The following is a 22,157-nucleotide window of genomic DNA, read 5'->3' on the forward strand; positions in this document are numbered from 1 at the left end:
TGTGATGAAGAAGCCTGGACTGCATGGAAACACATGTAGGAACTATCAGGTCTTGTAGCCCATGCAGGTATGTCCCAAGGCCTGGGTAGCATTCTGCCATTGGACAGAATGATACTGCAGTACTGGGACAAATGGATTGTATTCCACAATTGTCTAGTGTAGTGGTGCAAGTCAAAGGGTATCCAGTATCTGTCTGCCTGGGATAACATGGTTGACAGACCATGATGCTTTGCCAGACAGGACCTGCACCTGTCACCACTGCAAATCTGGATACTGCCTAGGGCTCATGCTTCCCCTATAGTGCCTTCATCATGCACAGTTCAAGTTAAGGTCCACTGCTGTTACAGGGACAGCCAAGCAATAAACTGTGGGTCTCGCTACACAGTGATACATGTCAGAAACACTATATGGACACACAAATGCCAATCACTAACATGGAGAATATATCTGTGCAGTGGCTGAGACATGTTTCAACACTCCAGGGAGCACACCTGCATGGCCATGTTATAGCACGTACCTCATCTCTTGTCCATTATCCTTTATTGGAACACATGGGCCGCAGGTGTGTCCATATTTCTGAAGGATATGTACACCCCCACGCTAGTTGCACTTGCATAACTTCAGATGCATTATGCTGAGCAACTACCTTTGTGCGAAAGTGGAATTCAAATTGCACCTTGTGACAGATCACACACCAGGCCATGGATTTCACAAATGTCATAATGTGCCGTAATGGGGAAGATTATGTCTGAGACAGAAACATAATAATGGCTACTCTCAACTATTCCATTATGAACAGGGAAGACTCCTCATGTACCAACACCTGCGCTCTATGCATGTTGGATTCCATCGACCCCAGTGACCTGGATAACAGTAGTCACACAAACAGGGCTAACAGTATGCTACACATAGTCAGTCTCCAATGCCAATGTTATGTTTCCTAAGAGCAGAGTGGTGACTGTCATGGCACCCATGCAGATGGACAATGCATGTGCAAATGCTGAATCCTACACAAATTAACCTTAAGAAGTCACATATGTGCAGTGATTGTGCCATTGAAACAGAACAAGGATTCAAGCCAACACAAACAAGAAGGCAAATGCTTTAAACTGTACCACAGAAGGTAGTAACTGTTGCAAGAGTGAACACACATGAGTGTAGGTGATCCCTGGTCAGCCTCAGTAAGATGCAGATACACCATATAAAACCACACAAAGCTACTGTGAAACTAATCAGCCACATATTATGAGGCCAAGCACAGAGCATTCTATAGCTGTGTCATTAATCGTAATGGCAATGGCAAGACCTGCCGTGCTAAACAGAACTATGGCATGGGAAGTACTGCACCTACAGAAATAGCAGCCATTCATCCAGATAGGGTCTTGGAGACCCTAAACCCACTCCCACCTCCCCCCCCAAAACAGGTACACTTAGTAATATATCCATGTACACTACAGGGCCCCTGTAATAACGACTATGCAGGTACAAGCTGCACTCTCTAAAGCCATACATACAGCTTTCATGGGACCTGTTAACATCCCAGGGTGTATCCTAAACAAATGTAAGAACAATCAGCTATCCACATACACATCATGTTCAATCATAGCTCCATGTCAGGCTGTGTGCACACCGAATGGTGCACAGCAACAGTTATCATACCCCACAAAGAGGGAGACACCATTGATAATGGGAAATAGTGCACAATTACCCTGCTGAGTCTGGTCTCTAAGGTCATGAACCATGATCAACGTATTTGATGTACTCAGTACAGATGTAGATGACAGTAGGGTTGATTCACACTGCATATCATGACCTTGCCAGGTCGTAGGACACCATTGCCCATACTGTGTTCCAGCTACACTCGGTAAACTAGGTGTATATTCCTATGTTACAAGAGTGGTTGGCAACTGGACTGCTGGCAGAACCAACACTACAAAAGGTAGCTGACTAATACACGCACATCAAACCAGTGCCAGCCACAGTAATACAGGTTTCATTCCTGGTACTCCCCCTCTTTGTTATCTATACCACACAGACTAACACAGAAGGCATCAGCCTATTGATGTTTGCAAATGACTATGAACTAGGAGCAATAGTTGACTCAGTGTATGCTGTGTTCAACATACAGAAGGGCCTTAGTGTGTCAGATGTGTGGTGTATTATGTATGGCCATAATCTGACAGCTAAGTATTACATTGTCATCCCCTATGTTACAAACCCTGTACCCATGAACTACCACCTAGGCAGTGGTCAACATAATGGCAACTGTGTGTATGGGATGCAGCTGGACAGTACTCTTTCCTTTGATAGTTACTTCACCACACCAGACAGGTAGTCATATGGGGTACCCCTAATAATGACAGGGTGCCATCCAGGAATATAGAGATAATTGCTCAGCCATACTCAACACCCATGTGACCCATAATAGCTCTCATATTTCCTTTAAGGGTTATTGCCCATGTGTAGATGGCCTACACTGCCCTTCCCAATCCCTAGCCGCACTATGTAGCATGGAGCCTACTCTGAATAAAGCCATGTCCAACCCAGAGGTGCTGGACATGCTACACCTAACACATCCTGATCCCAAATAACACATACTTCATGGACATCCACCTTTCTAGAACAAGGATCACAACATGCCTGACAGATCTCTGTCCCATACGTTTAACATAGTCCTGCCATACTATGCATCCCTGTCCAGTGAAGCTGCACATCGCCCTTCTCTGTGCCATGGTGTGATGACTGCATGCCAAATATATCAGTAACCCTGTGGATCAGTTCTGTGGCACTGCTTGAACTGGCCACTGAAACTTACCTGTCTGTTGCCTACAGCTAGAACCTGTCTGCCTAGGCTCATAAATGGCCCAGGGCATATAGCCTACTAGATCACTATGACCATACATGCTATAGTTGATATCCAACCCTGCAAATGCCATCAGGCTAGCTATTGTCCCGGGTGTTACACATGCGCAACACAGGCAATACATGGCAGGATGCTACACAGCTGTGCAGTGCCATGTAGATGTAGATGGCAAAACACATACATGCTTGCAAATCTGCAGAGTCACAGGTCATGTCCCTAATGGCTATGTATAACTATATATCTGGCATATACACAGCATTAAGGTTGATTGCATTAATGTGAACACATCCAGGCATGTGCTGATAGGTAAAGACATCAGTACAGGAAAACAGACATGCCCACATCAAGACAACATCCACATGGTGTATGAGCAATGTCATCACATGACACACACATATATGGTAATAACATCACATCACCAGTAAGTGTCAAATGTGTGTAACTTATACATGTCAGTAGTGTTAGTGTCATGTACATTTGCAAAGACGTATTTGTAATCTTAATAAATGTGATACACATGTATGTTCAGCTGTACTTCTGTACTTCTCTGTGAGTTACTGTGATCTGTATCCATCATTTTGTCTTCTAGGTATGCCACGTAGCAGGCTGCTGGCATACAGCCACTTGGAGGATAAGGTCCTCATCCCATACCTCCTCAACAACCATACAACACTCTTCAGTCATGTGCCACAGGATGCACAGCAGCAGGATGCCCTGTGGGAGGAACTCTGCAGGAGGGTAAATGATGTTGGCAGTCACAATCGCACCTATCAGCAGGCGCGCCAACACTGCACTGACCTCATAAGATGGGTGAAACAGTGTGCTAACCCAATCACCAGGGAAAAAGGTGCAACAGGTGGGTGGGGCACTCACCCAGCCCCCACTCACATGTACAGAGGAGCTACTGGCCAACCTGGGGACACCTGCAGACCTCTAGCCACAAGCTTTAGCTGGTATTGTGGAGGTGGGTGTCTCTCAACCACTGAGCCTGGAGTTGCCTGGTAAGTCACTACTGCACAGATAAATAAAATAGCAAGTGCACACGACTTGTAACACAAAAATAGCAGAAAACAGATCGCCAGACTCGAGACAGAGGATGCCAATTGTATGTTTGAAAGTCAAAGATTTATTCACAATAAAATAAAGCCAGCACACGGAGCTCAGTAAACCAGGTTAAGCGCTTTCATCTGGTACATCCCAGATTTCATCAGAACCATTTGGCTCCTAAATTACTTTACTTTTATAACATTTTTGGCACCAAAAATTCCTTAATTTGCATCCCTTAAATAATTTATACATTTAGACCATATAATTATATATTAAAGTTATTATAAAGTTAACAAATTCAGTTCATTACTACATGTCATAAAAAATGTACTAAAATGTAAGAAATGTACAATATTAAATGTTAGAAAAAGTCACTACTTAATTATATGCAATACTATGATCTAAAATAGTTATTCTAAAATATCTAAAATGTTCTAAAATATCTAAAATATCCAAAAGTACAGTGCTAATACATACTGTAAAAACTAAATCCTTATTTTTAAACCAAATACGAATGGATAACCAATTGTTGAGCCAAATACTAGTGGCTAATATCACTACACACCAAGATGAACTCTACAAAGGGATGTGAAATCAAACTAGTAAAAATTAATACAAATCAAAAATTAATTTAAAGCTAAAAAAGGTTTTAGACTAATGTTATCATTGATACCTGGGGGTGTGGTCGCATCCAAACATATTTGCCACTTACTTTCAACCCAAGCCAAATAAGTTTTCCAATTACCACCTCTATCCCCCATCTCTACCTGATCAATAATCGCAAAGGTGAAAGTGTGGTCCTTTCCTTTATCTATGATGTGCTTACTTAATGCATTCTTAGGGTTCCCTTTCTTAATCCTGTATAGGTGCTCATAAATACGAGTCTTAAATTTCCTCTCGGTTTTTCCTATATAATAGGCAGAGCACCTGGTACAGGTGGCAATGTAAACAATGCGTTGAGTATTGCAATTCCCATTTCTACAAGTTACTATAGATCTAGTAATATTGTCGATCTTAATTTTTAAATTGGTATAAATGTTTTTGCATTGATTACATGTACCACATCGGGTTGTACCCTTCTTTCTCTTGACTTGAAGGCCCTTTTTACCATACTCAAGCATTCTTTTCAAGTTACTTCCTGTTTTAAATACTGTATTAAGATTTGTTCCTACTATATGACCTATAGAACCAGAGGTAGAGATCAACTCCCAATGTTTTTTCAATATTTCAATAACTACATTCGTATAAGGATTGAACCTTATAACAGAAACTTTCTTGTCTCATTCATTATTAATATTAGGGGTAATCACAATACGTTTCCCCAATAACGGAACATATTTATGCCCCCATTGGGCCTTAACATATGATGTTACATTATCCAACAAGGCTTTTGGATACCCTCGATCATGAAATAATTTAAACAATACTTCCAACTCACTTGTCATACTCTCCCTTGTGGATGACATTCTTGCTACACGTATACTCTGACCCTTCACCACATTTTTGAAAATGTGGAGGGGGTGACAACTACTGTAGTGTATATAATCATTTGAGAACGTGGGCTTTCTATAAATCCTTGAAGCAAAACCTGTCCCTGTGTTACTGATTCAAGTATCCAAACAGGCTATACCTATTTTGTCATTTTGAAAAGTAAATCTCAAAAAATCAGTAGTTTTTATTGAGATATTCGATAAAAAATGGTATCTTATCAGTTGGACCTTTCCAAATAATAAACATATCGTCCAAAAACCTTGTATACAACCTGATATATTGATAGAATTCACTGGGAAATATATACTTGTTCTCCCACTCGAGCATAACCATATTAGCAAAAATGGGGGTGCACGAAGCCCCCATTGCTACACCTCGAGTTTGTCTGAAATGTTCACCTGAATGATAAATATAGTTATGATTGAGAACAAGACCCATCATATCCATAATCAGGTTAAATTTGTCCCAACTGAAGCCAGAATATTTAGTCAAGCTATTATAAAAATACTCCAATCCTATAGTCGCTGGTATGCTTGAAAATAAATCCTGTACATCTACTGTAAGGAAAGTTAAATTCTCATCCCATACTTCCATGGTTAGCTTGCTCAAAAAATCCCATGAATCTTTTACTATGTGAACCACTTTAGTATAAATTTGTTTCATCCAATGATCAATAGTAACCCCTATTTTAAAAGTTTTTGATTTTGATCCTGATATTATAGGTCTAAAGGGGGGGTTTTCTAAGTTTTTATGAATCTTAGGTATCCCTATAATATGTGCCATAATTGGGTATTCAGTTCTTAAATATTCATATAGCTCACTAGTAATTCTATTATCTAATAAGTATTCTTCAAGTGCTAAATCTATACGTCTATACCCTATATTTATTTGATTTAGGGAGACCTGTTCATAATTACCTGATTCATATAAAATATTACGTATTTCCCTTAGGTATAGTTGGCTGTCAAAAATCACTATACCTCCGCCCTTATCGGGCTTCATTATTCGAATCTCGTCATTCAGAATAAGTTCTTCCATACATTTTCTTTCTCCTTTGTTTAAGTTGTCATTAAAAGTGGTAGTACCAACAGTGTTACACTTTATACCTCTGTACAATGTGTATATATCTTTACGTACCAATTTCTCGTGTAGTGCAACTTGGGCATTCATAACAGGAATGTACGTACTTTTCTTAACCAACTTAGACCTACTAATATTAGTGTTATTCTTATTTATATCTTCATTGAATTGTATAGCTAAATTAAGTCTTCTGCAAAAAAGTTTAATTTCTTTAATGACATCAAACAAATTAAAGTGTACTGTAGGAATGAATTTCATTCCTTTACTGAACAATGATGTAATTTCATCTGTAACTAGGATATCAGTATAATTATATACATTGAAACCCCCAAAACAATGAATCCTAGGATAGGTCTCAAAAGTCTCAACAGGTGTGGGCAGACCAGTTATGTTATCCCCCACTTGTCCACTGTGAGATACAGGTCCATTAACAAGTGTATGTATATATGTAGGTGTAAGTGGATGTGTAAAAGAGTTATTACAAGGTGATATCACATAAATATTAGGATTTTTTCCATTTAATATCTCCTTTGTTGTCTCTTGGGAGCCGGATAGTATCTCCCCCCTTGAAAATTTTCATCATCATTAGCCCTATAATTTCTCCTTCTTCCTTTCGTATGTACTACCTCAAAAACACCCTCACCCCCTTGTTCGTAATGGGGCCATATATACGCTCTTCCATTTCTATACAAATCTAAATCACATTCAATTTTGTGCATTTTCCTGTTATATACATTATTCACTTTGTTTTTAGCATTAATAAACTGATTAGAATATAAATCATACCAGTTTGCAAAATTCACATCATGTATAATTGATTCATTTAACCCCTCCACCTCCTGTAGCAGGACATTAATTTTCTCTTCATTACACTTTATAAGATGTTTCATGTACGTGTAACCAAACTCATCAAACATTTTGTTAAATTCTTGCTCAATTTTAGGATTGTACCTTATACCTAATGGTAATTTAAAAAACCTAAGTCCCTTAGGGACCACTTGCAACAATAAACATTTTTCTAAATAAGCATTATCAATTCTAACACTCCTAAGTTGTATTAATTTTTTACCTAATGAATAAATTCTGGTTTTAACATCATCATTAATAGCATTAGATTCTCTCCCATTGTGTTTATGCTTAGTAGCAGACTTCCCCACAAAATCATATTCATCAGCTAGAAAATCATTCAATACATTAGACACATTAAAATCATGTTCACGACAGTCTCTTGTTCTAGTAAAAAAACATTTTTGGACTAGATATTTGCTCTTTTGTTACAGTACCTTTTTTCTTAGTGTTTGCTTTACTAGCAACAACTGAATATGTCCGTATTTGTTCGCGCTGCTGTTTTGGACGCGCTCCCATTCTCACGTTTTCTTCATTACTATGAAAAAGGCTGAAGTCAAACGTGAAATCAGCATCTAGGGACACATTTGCGTTGGAGTCTCTAATATCCAAGTTTTGTTGGTTATTCGATGTTATAACCTCTCTCTGGCCATTAGGAATCTCACTCTCATTACTGTTAACTTCTGCATCCACAGGCGCTGCATGTGATACTACTGAATTTGTTGTCAGAAATGGTTTGGCGGATTCCCCGCCTAGCGCAACCGCTTCAGTAAGCTTGTTGACCAGATCCAAAAGTTTATTGACGTCGCTTTGCAGCGACGTCACTTCAGAACGAAGTGTACAGTATTCCTCTCTGCTCAATGGAGTCCCAGGAGTATCCACATCTGCCATCATACAACCGATAAATAAAATAGTAAGTGCATACGACTTGTAACACAAAAATAGCAGAAAACAGATCCCCAGACTCGAGACAGAGGATGCCAATTGTATGTTTGAAAGTCAAAGATTTATTCACAATAAAATAAAGCCAGCACACGGAGCTCAGTAAACCAGGTTAAGCGCTTTCATCTGGTACATCCCAGATTTCATCAGAACCATTTGGCTCCTAAATTACTTTACTTTTATAACATTTTTGGCGCCAAAAATTCCTTAATTTGCATCCATTCAATAATTTATACATTTAGACCATATAATTATATATTAAAGTTATTATAAAGTTATTATAAAGTTAACAAATTCAGTTCATTACTACATGTCATAAAAAATGTACTAAAATGTAAGAAATGTACAATATTAAATGTTAGAAAAAGTCACTACTTAATTATATGCAATACTATGATCTAAAATAGTTATTCTAAAATATCTAAAATGTTCTAAAATATCTAAAATATCCAAAAGTACAGTGCTAATACATTCTGTAAAAACTAAATCCTTATTTTTAAACCAAATACGAATGGATAATCAATTGTTGAGCCAAATACTAGTGGCTAATATCACTACACACCAAGATGAACTCTTTAAATTAATTTTAGATTTGTATTAATTTTTACTAGTTTGATTTCACATCCCTTTGTAGAGTTCATCTTGGTGTGTAGTGATATTAGCCACTAGTATTTGGCTCAACAATTGATTATCCATTCGTATTTGGTTTAAAAATAAGGATTTAGTTTTTACAGTATGTATTAGCACTGTACTTTTGGATATTTTAGATATTTTAGAACATTTTATATATTTTAGAATAACTATTTTAGATCATAGTATTGCATATAATTAAGTAGTGACTTTTTCTAACATTTAATATTGTACATTTCTTACATTTTAGTACATTTTTTATGACATGTAGTAATGAACTGAATTTGTTAACTTTATAATAACTTTATAATAACTTTAATATATCATTATATGGTCTAAATGTATAAATTATTTAATGGATGCAAATTAAGGAATTTTTGGCGCCAAAAATTTTATAAAAGTAAAGTAATTTAGGAGCCAAATGGTTCTGATGAAATCTGGGACGTACCAGGTGAAAGCGCTTAAACTGGTTTACTGAGCTCTGTGTGCTGGCTTTATTTTATTGTGAATAAATCTTTGACTTTCAAACATACAATTGGCATCCTCTGTCTCGAGTCCGGGGATCTGTTTTCTGCTATTTTTGTGTTACAAGTCGTGTGCACTTGCTATTTTATTTATCGGTTGTATGATGGCAGATGTGGATACTCCTGGGACTCCATTGAGCAGAGAGGAATACTGTACACTTCGTTCTGAAGTGACGTCGCTGCAAAGCGACGTCAATAAACTTTTGGATCTGGTCAACAAGCTTACTGAAGCGGTTACGCTAGGTGGGGAATCCGCCAAACCATTTCTGACAACAAATTCAGTAGTATCACAGGCAGCGCCTGTGGATGCAGAAGTTAACAGTAATGAGAGTGAGATTCCTAATGGCCAGAGAGAGGTTATAACATCGAATAACCAACAAAACTTGGATATTAGAGAGTCCAACGCAAATGTGTCCCTAGATGCTGATTTCACGTTTGACTTCAGCCTTTTTCATAGTAATGAAGAAAATGTGAGAATGGGAGCGCGTCCAAAACAGCAGCGCGAACAAATACGGACATATTCAGTTGTTGCTAGTAAAGCAAACACTAAGAAAAAAGGTACTGTAACAAAAGAGCAAATATCTAGTCCAAAAATGGTTTTTACTAAAACAAGAGACTGTTGTGAACATGATTTTAATATGTCTAATGTATTGAATGATTTTCTAGCTGATGAATATGATTTTGTGGGGAAGTCTGCTACTAAGCATAAGCACAATGGGAGAGAATCTAATGCTATTAATGATGATGTTAAAACCAGAATTTATTCATTAGGTAAAAAATTAATACAACTTAGGAGTGTTAGAATTGATAATGCTTATTTAGAAAAATGTTTATTGTTGCAAGTGGTCCCTAAGGGACTTAGGTTTTTTAAATTACCATTAGGTATAAGGTACAATCCTAAAATTGAGCAAGAACTTAACAAAATGTTTGATGAGTTTGGTTACACGTACATGAAACATCTTATAAAGTGTAATGAAAAGAAAATTAATGTCCTGCTACAGGAGGTGGAGGGGTTAAATGAATCAATTATACATGATGTGAATTTTGCAAACTGGTATGATTTATATTCTAATCAGTTTATTAATGCTAAAAACAAAGTGAATAATGTATATAACAGGAAAATGCACAAAACTGAACGTGATTTAGATTTGTATAGAAATGGAAGAGCGTATATATGGCCCCATTACGAACAAGAGGGTGAGGGTGTTTTTGAGGTAGTACATACGAAAGGAAGAAGGAGAAATTATAGGGCTAATGATGATGAAAATTTTGAAGGGGGGAGATACTATCCAGCTCCCAAGAGACAACAAAGGAGATATTAAATGGAAAAAATCCTAATATTTATGTGATATCACCTTGTAATAACTCTTTTACACATCCACTTACACTTATATCTATACATACACTTGTTAATGGACCTGTATCTCACAGTGGACAAGTGGGGGATAACATAACTGGTCTGCCCACACCTGTTGAGACTTTTGAGACCTATCCTAGGATTCATTGTTTTGGGGGTTTCAATGTATATAATTATACTGATATCCTAGTTACAGATGAAATTACATCATTGTTCAGTAAAGGAATGAAATTCATTCCTACAGTACACTTTAATTTGTCTGATGTCATTAAAGAAATTAAACTTTTTTGCAGAAGACTTAATTTAGCTATACAATTCAATGAAGATATAAATAAGAATAACACTAATATTAGTAGGTCTAAGTTGGTTAAGAAAAGTACGTACATTCCTGTTAAGAATGCCTAAGTTGCACTATACGAGAAAATGGTATGTAAAGATATATACACATTGTACAGAGATATAAAGTGTAACACTGTTGGTACTACCACTTTTAATGACAACTTAAACAAAGGAGAAAGAAAATGTATGGAAGAACTTATTCTGAATGACGAGATTAGAATAATGAAGCCCGATAAGGGCGGAGGTATAGTGATTTTTGACAGCCAACTATACCTAAGGGAAATACATAATATTTTATATGAATCATGTAATTATGAACAGGTCTCCCTAAATCAAATAAATATAGGGTATAGACGTATAGATTTAGCACTTGAAGAATACTTATTAGATAATAGAATTACTAGTGAGCTATACGAATATTTAAGAACTGAATACCCAATTATGGCACATATTATAGGGATACCTAAGATTCATAAAAACTTAGAAACCCCCCCCTTTAGACCTATAATATCAGGATCAAAATCAAAAACTTTTAAAATAGGGGTTACTATTGATCATTGGATGAAACAAATTTATACTAAAGTGGTTCACATAGTAAAAGATTCATGGGATTTTTTGAGCAAGCTAACCATGGAAATATGGGATGAGAATTTAACTTTCCTTACAGTAGATGTACAGGATTTATTTTCAAGCATACCAGCGACTATAGGATTGGAGTATTTTTATAATAGCTTGACTAAATATTCTGGCTTCAGTTGGGACAAAATTAACCTGATTATGGATATGATGGGTCTTGTTCTCGATCATAACTATATTTATCATTCAGGTGAACATTTCAGACAAACTCGAGGTGTAGCAATGGCGGCTTCGTGCGCCCCCATTTTTGCTAATATGGTTATGCTCGAGTGGGAGAACAAGTATATATTTCCCAGTGAATTCTATCAATATATCAGGTTGTATACAAGGTTTTTGGATGATATGTTTATTATTTGGAAAGGTCCAACTGATAAGATACCATTTTTTATCGAATATCTCAATAAAACTACTGATTTTTTGAGATTTACTTTTCAATATGACAAAATAGGTATAGCCTATTTGGATACTTGGATCAGTAACACAGGGACTGGTTTTGCTTCAATGATTTATAGAAAGCCCACATTCTCAAATGATTATATACACTACAGTAGTTGTCACCCCCTCCACATTTTCAAAAATGTGGTGAAGGGTCAGAGTATACGTGTAGCAAGAATGTCATCCAGAAGGGAGAGTATGACAAGTGAGTTGGAAGTAGTGTTTAAATTATTTCATGATCGAGGGTATCCAAAAGCCTTGTTGGATAATGTAACATCATATGTTAAGGCCCAATGGGGGCATAAATATGTTCCGTTATTGGGGAAAAGTATTGTGATTACCCCTAATATTAATAATGAACGAGACAAGAAAGTTTGTGTTATAAGGTTCAATCCTTATACGAATGTAGTTATTGAAATATTGAAAAAACATTGGGAGTTGATCTCTACCTCTGGTTCTATAGGTCATATAGTAGGAACAAATCTTAATACAGTATTTAAAACAGGAAGTAACTTGAAAAGAATGCTTGAGTATGGTAAAAAGGGCCTTCAAGTCAAGAGAAAGAAGGGTACAACCCGATGTGGTACATGTAATCAATGCAAAAACATTTATACCAATTTAAAAATTAAGATCGACAATATTACTAGATCTATAGTAACTTGTAGAAATGGGAATTGCAATACTTAACGCATTGTTTACATTGCCACCTGTACCAGGTGCTCTGCCTATTGTATAGGAAAAACCGAGAGGAAATTTAAGACTCGTATTTATGAGCACCTATACAGGATTAAGAAAGGGGACCCTAAGAATGCATTAAGTAAGCACATCATAGATAAGGAAAGGACCACACTTTCACCTTTGCGATTATTGATCAGGTAGAGATGGGGGATAGAGGTGGTAATTGGAAAACTTATTTGGCTTGGGTTGAAAGTAAGTGGCAAATATGTTTGGATGCAACCACACCCCCAGGTATCAATGATAACATTAGTCTAAAACCTTTTTTAGCTTTAAATTAATTTTAGATTTGTATTAATTTTTACTAGTTTGATTTCACATCCCTTTGTAGAGTTCATCTTGGTGTGTAGTGATATTAGCCACTAGTATTTGGCTCAACAATTGATTATCCATTCGTATTTGGTTTAAAAATAAGGATTTAGTTTTTACAGAATGTATTAGCACTGTACTTTTGGATATTTTAGATATTTTAGAACATTTTAGATATTTTAGAATAACTATTTTAGATCATAGTATTGCATATAATTAAGTAGTGACTTTTTCTAACATTTAATATTGTACATTTCTTACATTTTAGTACATTTTTTATGACATGTAGTAATGAACTGAATTTGTTAACTTTATAATAACTTTATAATAACTTTAATATATAATTATATGGTCTAAATGTATAAATTATTTAATGGATGCAAATTAAGGAATTTTTGGCGCCAAAAATGTTATAAAAGTAAATTAATTTAGGAGCCAAATGGTTCTGATGAAATCTGGGATGTACCAGATGAAAGCGCTTAACCTGGTTTACTGAGCTCCGTGTGCTGGCTTTATTTTATTGTGAATAAATCTTTGACTTTCAAACATACAATTGGCATCCTCTGTCTCGAGTCTGGGGATCTGTTTTCAGCTATTTTTGTGTTACTACTGCACATATAACACAACTATATTTCACATAGTTGCATGTGCTACTGTACAATATGTAATGTAACATCTTATGCAAGGCATGGATGCACACATGCCACATACTATAGTCTGCTACTCTATGTATGCACAGATATGCATACTCCATAGTATAGTGTATTGTACTGGCTTATGTGCTAACATGGACATTGCACCTTGTAGCTATCACACAGGTGTGGATAATGATCTTACTGCTGTGACACTCTTGTTTAGGTACTTCTGGCATTTTGCAGCCACAGCAGCCTGTGTCAGGTGAGATTGTTATTATTTACCAGGCTTGATAATGCACGGAACATATTAATTGCATGCTATCTGCCATAACACTCATACACATAATGTATGGTAGTCCTGTTAACAGACAATGGTCAGACCTGCAATGCATCACAGTGGTTACCCATGTGAAACAATTGAAGACTATATGAAACACCTACACTAAACCTTCCAGACTGTCATTGCCAGATGTGTGGACAACAGTGAATACAATGGTAGAGGTGTGTTTCACTGTAGGGACAGGTACTACATATCAGTATTGCACATGTTGGGAATACGAACAGTACTGTACAGAGAGCATATGTGTGTGCACACTCTAAATGTGTTGGAGCTGGAGTATGACAGGCCCACAGGATACACCCTTGTGGATTATATCCTTGCTATGAATGTCACGCAATGACATGTGCTATCTGACATGTCCATGACATGTAGTGGTCTGACTGCAACACAGCTCAACTATCCTGCAAAACATGTCTCACATCCTATACATACCACCCTTTGTCTGCATAACCCTGTCCTCAGTGGAGCATATGACATCTATGGCTGTATGTCATATGGGATAACATTGACATGTGAAATAAGATGGCCATCTCAACCATTGGACAGAAAATGTGTACACATGGCTATGGAGGATGGCCAGAGACATGAAGCAACACACACAGTAGAAGTGATGTACATGTGTGTACACCCTGTTGTACATTGTCTCGACACAATGCAACTATGGCCTTTGTGTAATGATGATATTGCAGATTTGAAACACTAAACATTATACAGGCCTGTGCACAGCTTGTGCAGGCGTAACATGAAACCACCACATAACATCTTGAGTGTGTCACGACATGAAAGCATTCACCTATACAGTATCCAAATACATACATGTGTTGCACGACATACACATACATATACAACCACATCAGGCCTTAGATACAGTACATTCACCTTGCTGGTGTCAGACATCATTGTCATGACTGCTCCTCGTGTGTGTGAGGTACACAGATGGCATGTGGGACATAGAGTACTGCTAAGTTAGCCATGTGTGGACATAGTTGCCAGGCATCAGTAATATGGTTGCAGATGTACAGGGGTGTCATCCATATACCCTTCTGTGACCTGTGTCATACATTCCACATTAGGGTTTAGTGTGTATACACCTCAGTTACATGGGTCACATTCCACATTAGATATGTATAGTATGTGAACATAGTAATGGCTATGAACTGTGTCAGTAGCTCACACTGTATAGCAATTGTGAAGCCACATGATGCCCTGCAATGGCTATGCACATCAGCTCAATGTGCAGTATGTCACTGCATATTTGTATGGCAGACAGACAACATTGTATCAGCTGAAGGCCCATGTTAGTATAACACGTCCCTGCATTGGGACACCATTACCGTACTCTACATTGGAAAGGACACCATTGTGTTACATATGTATGCATGTCATTCAACACGTCAGCAGAAGACATGTCATACTACATGTGATTGGCAAGGTCATACGCCACACAGCAGGCCGGTGTACTGTAAACCTGTGCTGGTCTGTGGCACCATTGCAAAGTAGGCAAAGCCATGTCAAACATGTGTGTACAGCTACATGCACAATGTCTAGACTCAGCTCAGAGGTAGGCAGAATAATCTTGAACAGACATGAACTGCTTTGGGGGAGATATGCAAGCTAGGGCTCAGGCAAACATAGTATGCAGTCGACATACTCTACTGCCCATGTCCTCACACATAGGGGCGGTGGCCAACACAAAGCATCAGTGACAGATGTACAAAGGTCAACAATGGTCTGTTAACATGTGGTGTATGTTGCACACACCATGGCAGCGTGGTGCAATGATGCAAAGTGCATGCATTGTGTTGCAGGTATGGGACATAGGCTACTAGCAGAAATGGTGCAATACAGGTATGTATGCTAACCACCCCTATAATTGTGTAACGTGCATGCCATCTGCTATAACACATGCATGCTGTTGTGTGCAACTCAGGGATGCATGATAACTACCACTATAATCGTCTAAGCTGAAACTATAATTGTCTAAGCTGAATGCCATCTGCCATATCACCTGCATGTAGCATGTGAGTCTGTGTGTCTGTGTGTCTGTGTGTGTCTGTGTGCATCTGTGTGTGTCTGTCTGTCTGTGTGTGTGTCTGTCTGTCTCTGTGTGTCTGTGTGTGTGTGTGTGTGTGTGTGTGTGTGTGTGTGTGTGTGTGTGTGTGTGTGTGTGTGTGTGTGTCTATGTCTGTCTGTGTGCGTGTCTGGTATAACTTGCAATGTACAGTTATTGTCTTCCCCTCACAGGTGTTGAAGTAGGTGCGTTGCCATCCTGCGTTCCACCTGATGTTAGTGTCCCCACAGACTCTAGTAGTGATGATGATAGTATGATTGAGGCACAGGCATGGTTGTCAGGAGCTGAATCTGTGCCATTGGTTACTATTCCACCTGTCTCCCCTTCATCCTTGCACACAGTTCCCCTGCCTACACATACTCCATCACCAGTGGCCATAGAGGAAGGACAGTTGGTGGGTGGTAGCATGGAACAGGGAAGTGTGGAGACTATGGAAGGTGTGCCTGTGTCCCACACAGGCATGTGCCCAGTGCTGCTCGTATGAGGACCACTGGCCAACATGCGCCTGTGAGACAAAGCACATCAGCTGGATCACCAAATGCATGTTTTGGGCTGTAATGGAGGCACAGGCATGTGCTGAATGGCACAACAGAGAAGGTCTGAGGCTTCAGTGGGCTGCTGTCCATTCATTAACTGCCAACATCCAGGCACTTGCAAATGCTCACCATCATCTTGCAGATGTTTTGGATGGACGATTGGGTGACATGGTGGAAGTCCTTGACCATGGCATGTCAATCTTCAAGTGTGGAATGTCTGTGCTGGAACATCTGGTGGAAGTGAGGCATCGGGCACATGGACATAGGTCAGCTACATCACCAGTTGAAGGTCTGCGTGAACATGCTACTGCACATGCTCCCTCCCATACTGTTGGTAGCAGCAGCAGTGCAGCTGTTGCTGTGCAGTCCACACCAGGACACAGCAGGCCACATGCACGTGGTCCTGGACAGTCCCAACAGGGACATGGTTCCAGTGGACATGTATCATCAGACAGCACCCAATCTGGACCTCTGCGTGGTAGTGCCCGTGCAACCCCTGGTAGGCGCAGATCACGTGGCCATGACCGGACACCATGAACTGTGAAACCTGCTTTATACAGTCTGCAGCTGTCAATAATACCCCTGTGTAGGCCAGCCACATGCCAGACCTGTGTGCATGCATACACACACACACACCAGAAACAAATGTAGGCCACCTCAACACACACACACATAACATCCACACATGCCCAATGATATCACAGGCCCTAACACACACACACATGATGTCATCCAATGGCACAGCCTAGGCCTCTGGAAAACATTATCACCTTGTGCATATGATGATGCTTGTGCTGCATCCCTTTCATCCACACCATCGGTGCAGGGATATGCTCATATGGTCTGATGCACAGAGTGAACATACTAGGTAGACAATTGTAGATTAATATTGTTGAGTAGTGTTGACAGGCAGTGACATACCATGTATTACAGTTTTAGAATGCATTTTTGTACGTTTGACAGCATGTATCATGTGTAACAACGAACACAGAAAAAAGCTCAAAACCAAGTCCAAGTAAAAGGTGTAATCCAAAGCAGCGAAGAGCAGCAAGAAACAGCAATAAGCCAGAGGTAATCTCCACAAAAAGTTTATTCAAACACATGACATAAACCTCGTCCAAGTCCTTCTCTCAAGCGCTTTTGCTCAGTGCAATACTGAGCTTTATCAAGATAACAATGCAGGGCAAGGTAGCCTTATTTATAAGTCTCTATAGAGATCATGTGCTTCATTAATTAAGCTCAATCAAGTTAAAATTGAAATTAATTGCTGACTAATTTGAAAAATAAAACAGCACAATGTTGTATGATATACATAAAATCCTAAATAAATACCTTTTGTTAAATATCGTATAGTTAAAAAATATTGGGCAGGATTCACGAAGCCTCCGTGTAAGAGATACATGGCTTACACGGAGGCTGCAGTTAAACGATGTGACGTCAGCATGTCATGCATATGCATGAGGGCATGCTAAATCACACCGAAGACTAACACAGTCCATGGAAGACAGTAGGGGGTGTGTCCGTAGGCCAAGCCCTGCAAGCGGACACGCCCCCATAAGAGTAAAATTGCCCAAAGTAAACACCCACGACAGAGGCCATGGAAATGTGAATAAACACAACACAACACATGCCCCCACAGACTATGAACATAAAATATATAAATGAACATCTTATATATTTTTTTTAAACATAAAGATGTTTGCCCGTAAGTGTGCTCGTTTGCACGGGCGTGCCCATAGCTTAGCCACAGTTAGCAGTCAGTGGAAAAGCATATAAGAACTACATATGCACAGTAAGCCAAAAAGCAATAGCATAGCGGTAGAGATGTCGGCTGAAGAGCAGGCATTAATGGTTCGAGCCCCCACAACGCCAAGAGGTAATCTCCACAAAAAGTTTATTCAAACACATGACATAAACCTCGTCCAAGTCCTTCTCTCAAGTGCTTTTGCTCAGTGCAATACTGAGCTTTATCAAGATAACAATGCAGGGCAAGGTAGCCTTATTTATAAGTCTCTATAGAGATCATGTGCTTCATTAATTAAGCTCAATCAAGTTAAAATTGAAATTAATTGCTGACTAATTTGAAAAATAAAACAGCACAATGTTGTATGATATACATAAAATCCTAAATAAATACCTTTTGTTAAATATCGTATAGTTAAAAAATATTGGGCAGGATTCACGAAGCCTCCGTGTAAGAGATACATGGCTTACACGGAGGCTGCAGTTAAACGATGTGACGTCAGCATGTCATGCATATGCATGAGGGCATGCTAAATCACACCGAAGGCTAACACAGTCCATGGAAGACAGTAGGGGGTGTGTCCGTAGGCCAAGCCCTGCAAGCGGACACGCCCCCATAAGAGTAAAATTGCCCAAAGTAAACACCCACGACAGAGGCCATGGAAATGTGAATAAACACAACACAACACATGCTCCCACAGACTATGAACATAAAATATATAAATGAACATCTTATATATTTTTTTTAAACATAAAGATGTTTGCCCGTAAGTGTGCTCGTTTGCACGGGCGTGCCCATAGCTTAGCCACAGTTAGCAGTCAGTGGAAAAGCATATAAGAACTACATATGCACAGTAAGCCAAAAAGCAATAGCATAGCGGTAGAGATGTCGGCTGAAAAGCAGGCATTAATGGTTCGAGCCCCCACAACGCCAATTTTTATTTTTAGTAAAATAAGCACGAAACAAGTCCCTGACAAACATGTACACATATAAAATCATAGTTCATGTAAAATGTAATGAAATAGTCCATTTATTTTGAAGAAATGTGAGATAAAATAATAAAAAATGCCAGATGTGCCTATAGCTGAGCTACAGTTTAACAAGGTGAGTGCATCTGCCCGTAGGTGAGCAGTGGTTTAACAGGTGCAAAATGAGTGCCCAAAGGTGAGCAGTGGTTTAACACACTGAAACTGTGTGCCCCTAGCTGAGCTGAGCGTAATATGCGTGTTGATAGCCAAATGAGGCATAAACCAGCGTACCCCATTTGTGCGGAACTGCGCACCGCGCCAACAAGCTAACCAACGGGCAACGTTGAGCAAGCTGTATCAAAACTGCCTTTACACAGACACACCCCTCAGCCTGTCTACACAGTCATAAAAAATAAAAAGCAGTGGCCAGGTTCGAACCCAGAATACTACGCACTATAGTCAAGGTACTGAACAACTAAGCCATGACAGCAGTACCTACAAATGCAGTAATAGCAAATATATAGGAATGAATACAAAGTGGAGCATGACAAAGCAGGTTTTGTGAAGTTGATACAATTCCAAAATGGCCAATCACAGATATGTGCAGGAAAAACGGCATATATAAGCCCCATAGGCGGGAATACACAGCATAAACGATTGTAGAACTGACTTGCAGCCAGAATGACAGGAGTAGGTGAGGGTAGTTGCTTTCGAGCACAGAGGTGGGGCATTGAGGAGTCCAGATACATGGTCTGGCTCCTAGTCCACAATCATGAGGCCCAACTCATGCAGGGCCAGGTCCTGTGGGGAGCATATAGGGCTGAGGCGTGGGACCGGTTGGCTCATGATCTCACCAGTGCCACAGGGATTCCAAGGACTGGTGAGCAGGTTCGTCACCACCATGCGGACCTGAAGCAATGCAAGCAGGACCAATTGAACCTTTGGATCCAGGAGGCCCAGCAAATGCCCAACACCCCACTACTGAGTAAGTTACATGTAATTATGTATGTAAGAAATTAAACTAGCTGATATTATGGAGATGTGTATTCCAATATTACTTCATTTATATTACAGCTGCAGGTGTCCGTTCTGCGAACCGCAGAGCCTATGGCGATAGGCTGGTGCGGTTGTGCCACCAGGCAGGTCAGTAATCCTCTCCCAGTAACTGTAAAGAAATATAAAAGTATGACAGTTAGCAAAAGAGTGCAGTGTAGTCACTAAGTAATAGAATGTGCAAGTAACAAGTGTAAGAGTGTTTGCAAGTATTGCTTGATTACAAAAGTGTGTTGCAGTCTATAATCCAAACAGAAAAATTAAAATGTCTGAAATAAAGTCTGAAATAAAGATGCCCCACCTGTAATATAATAGTACACAACCAGCAGCAGGCTGAAAAGTACAGCTGCAGAAGATGAGCAAATCACATGTGTGAAATATACCCCTGTTGAAATACTGAAACATGACAGAAGTGAGACTGCTGGAAAGGATTGTAATAACTACAGGTAAAACATGTCAATAAAGCCTAGAAGTAAGTACCATCCTGAATAGCAAAATGAAAACAAGTAAGAGAGTGTGAGAAAGTGTTATGAATCCACCAATAAAGTAGTAATAACCCCTGAATAAAGTATACTGCAGTCAGTACAGAATGAAATGCATGTGAGAAGCAAAACCAAACAGCAAAATCTGTTCAAAGTGTTGCTGCAGCTGGAATGTGTATCCCAAAATCTGGATATGTTGCTCTCATTCTGCAATATGCAGATACTATGATTGTCTGACATACCAAACATCCACAGTTGTCTATAGATATATAAAGCAAATGTAGCAGGATGATGTAGCTGAACAAAGCCAGATATGAATGTGTATGAAGAACTATAAAATGTATATTGATGTAGCAGTAACAGTCCTATCACCAAATTGAAGTAGTTATCATCTAGGAAACTGTAGTTAGAACAGTAGTGTGTATATATGTGCAGCTATTAGAAATGTACAGCATATGTATTGGTATTCGAAGGTGTTAATATTATTTTCATCACCCCACCCTATAACCACATATAACCCATTCCACGTGAAAATGGTATGTGCAATCACAATTAACACCCCTGGACATTTGTCCTGTTGGGTCATAAATATTTGCATGTCCGTTGATGCATCTGCCCTGTTCATACATCCAAACCTGATGTCCTGTTGCCATCAATCAACCCTGCATGTTGTTGGACTGTGTATTGCTATTCAAATTATGCATGTGTTATGCTCACTGTTCAATGGTGTGAATATCTGGGTGTTTGGTTAATGGGAATACTAATGCATGCTGTTACAATTAATTGTGAATGGTATTATATGTTACTAACCCAAACTGTCATGACATAATGCAAAACATAGGACGGCAGGGAAGGCGGGTTCCAGCGGACCCACCTCTCCCACCTCAGCTGGCGAGTGCACCTGGCACTAGTGCCCAGTCTGGACCCTCCTCCAGTGGCCGTGTGCCACCTGCAGGTGGAAGTGCTGCAGGGGATGGGGCTCATCCCCCCTCTGCAAGTGTGGCCGGAGGAGAACCGCCACTCACCCACCGCAGCGTCTGGACTGTGGTGCGTAGGGAGATCCAGGACTCTGTTCTTGGGCCCCTATGCCAGCT

The sequence above is a fragment of the Protopterus annectens genome, chromosome 4.part0 (assembly GCF_019279795.1).
Source record: "Protopterus annectens isolate FY-2018-M chromosome 4.part0, PAN1.0, whole genome shotgun sequence".
Classification (NCBI taxonomy): Eukaryota; Metazoa; Chordata; order Ceratodontiformes; family Protopteridae; genus Protopterus; species Protopterus annectens.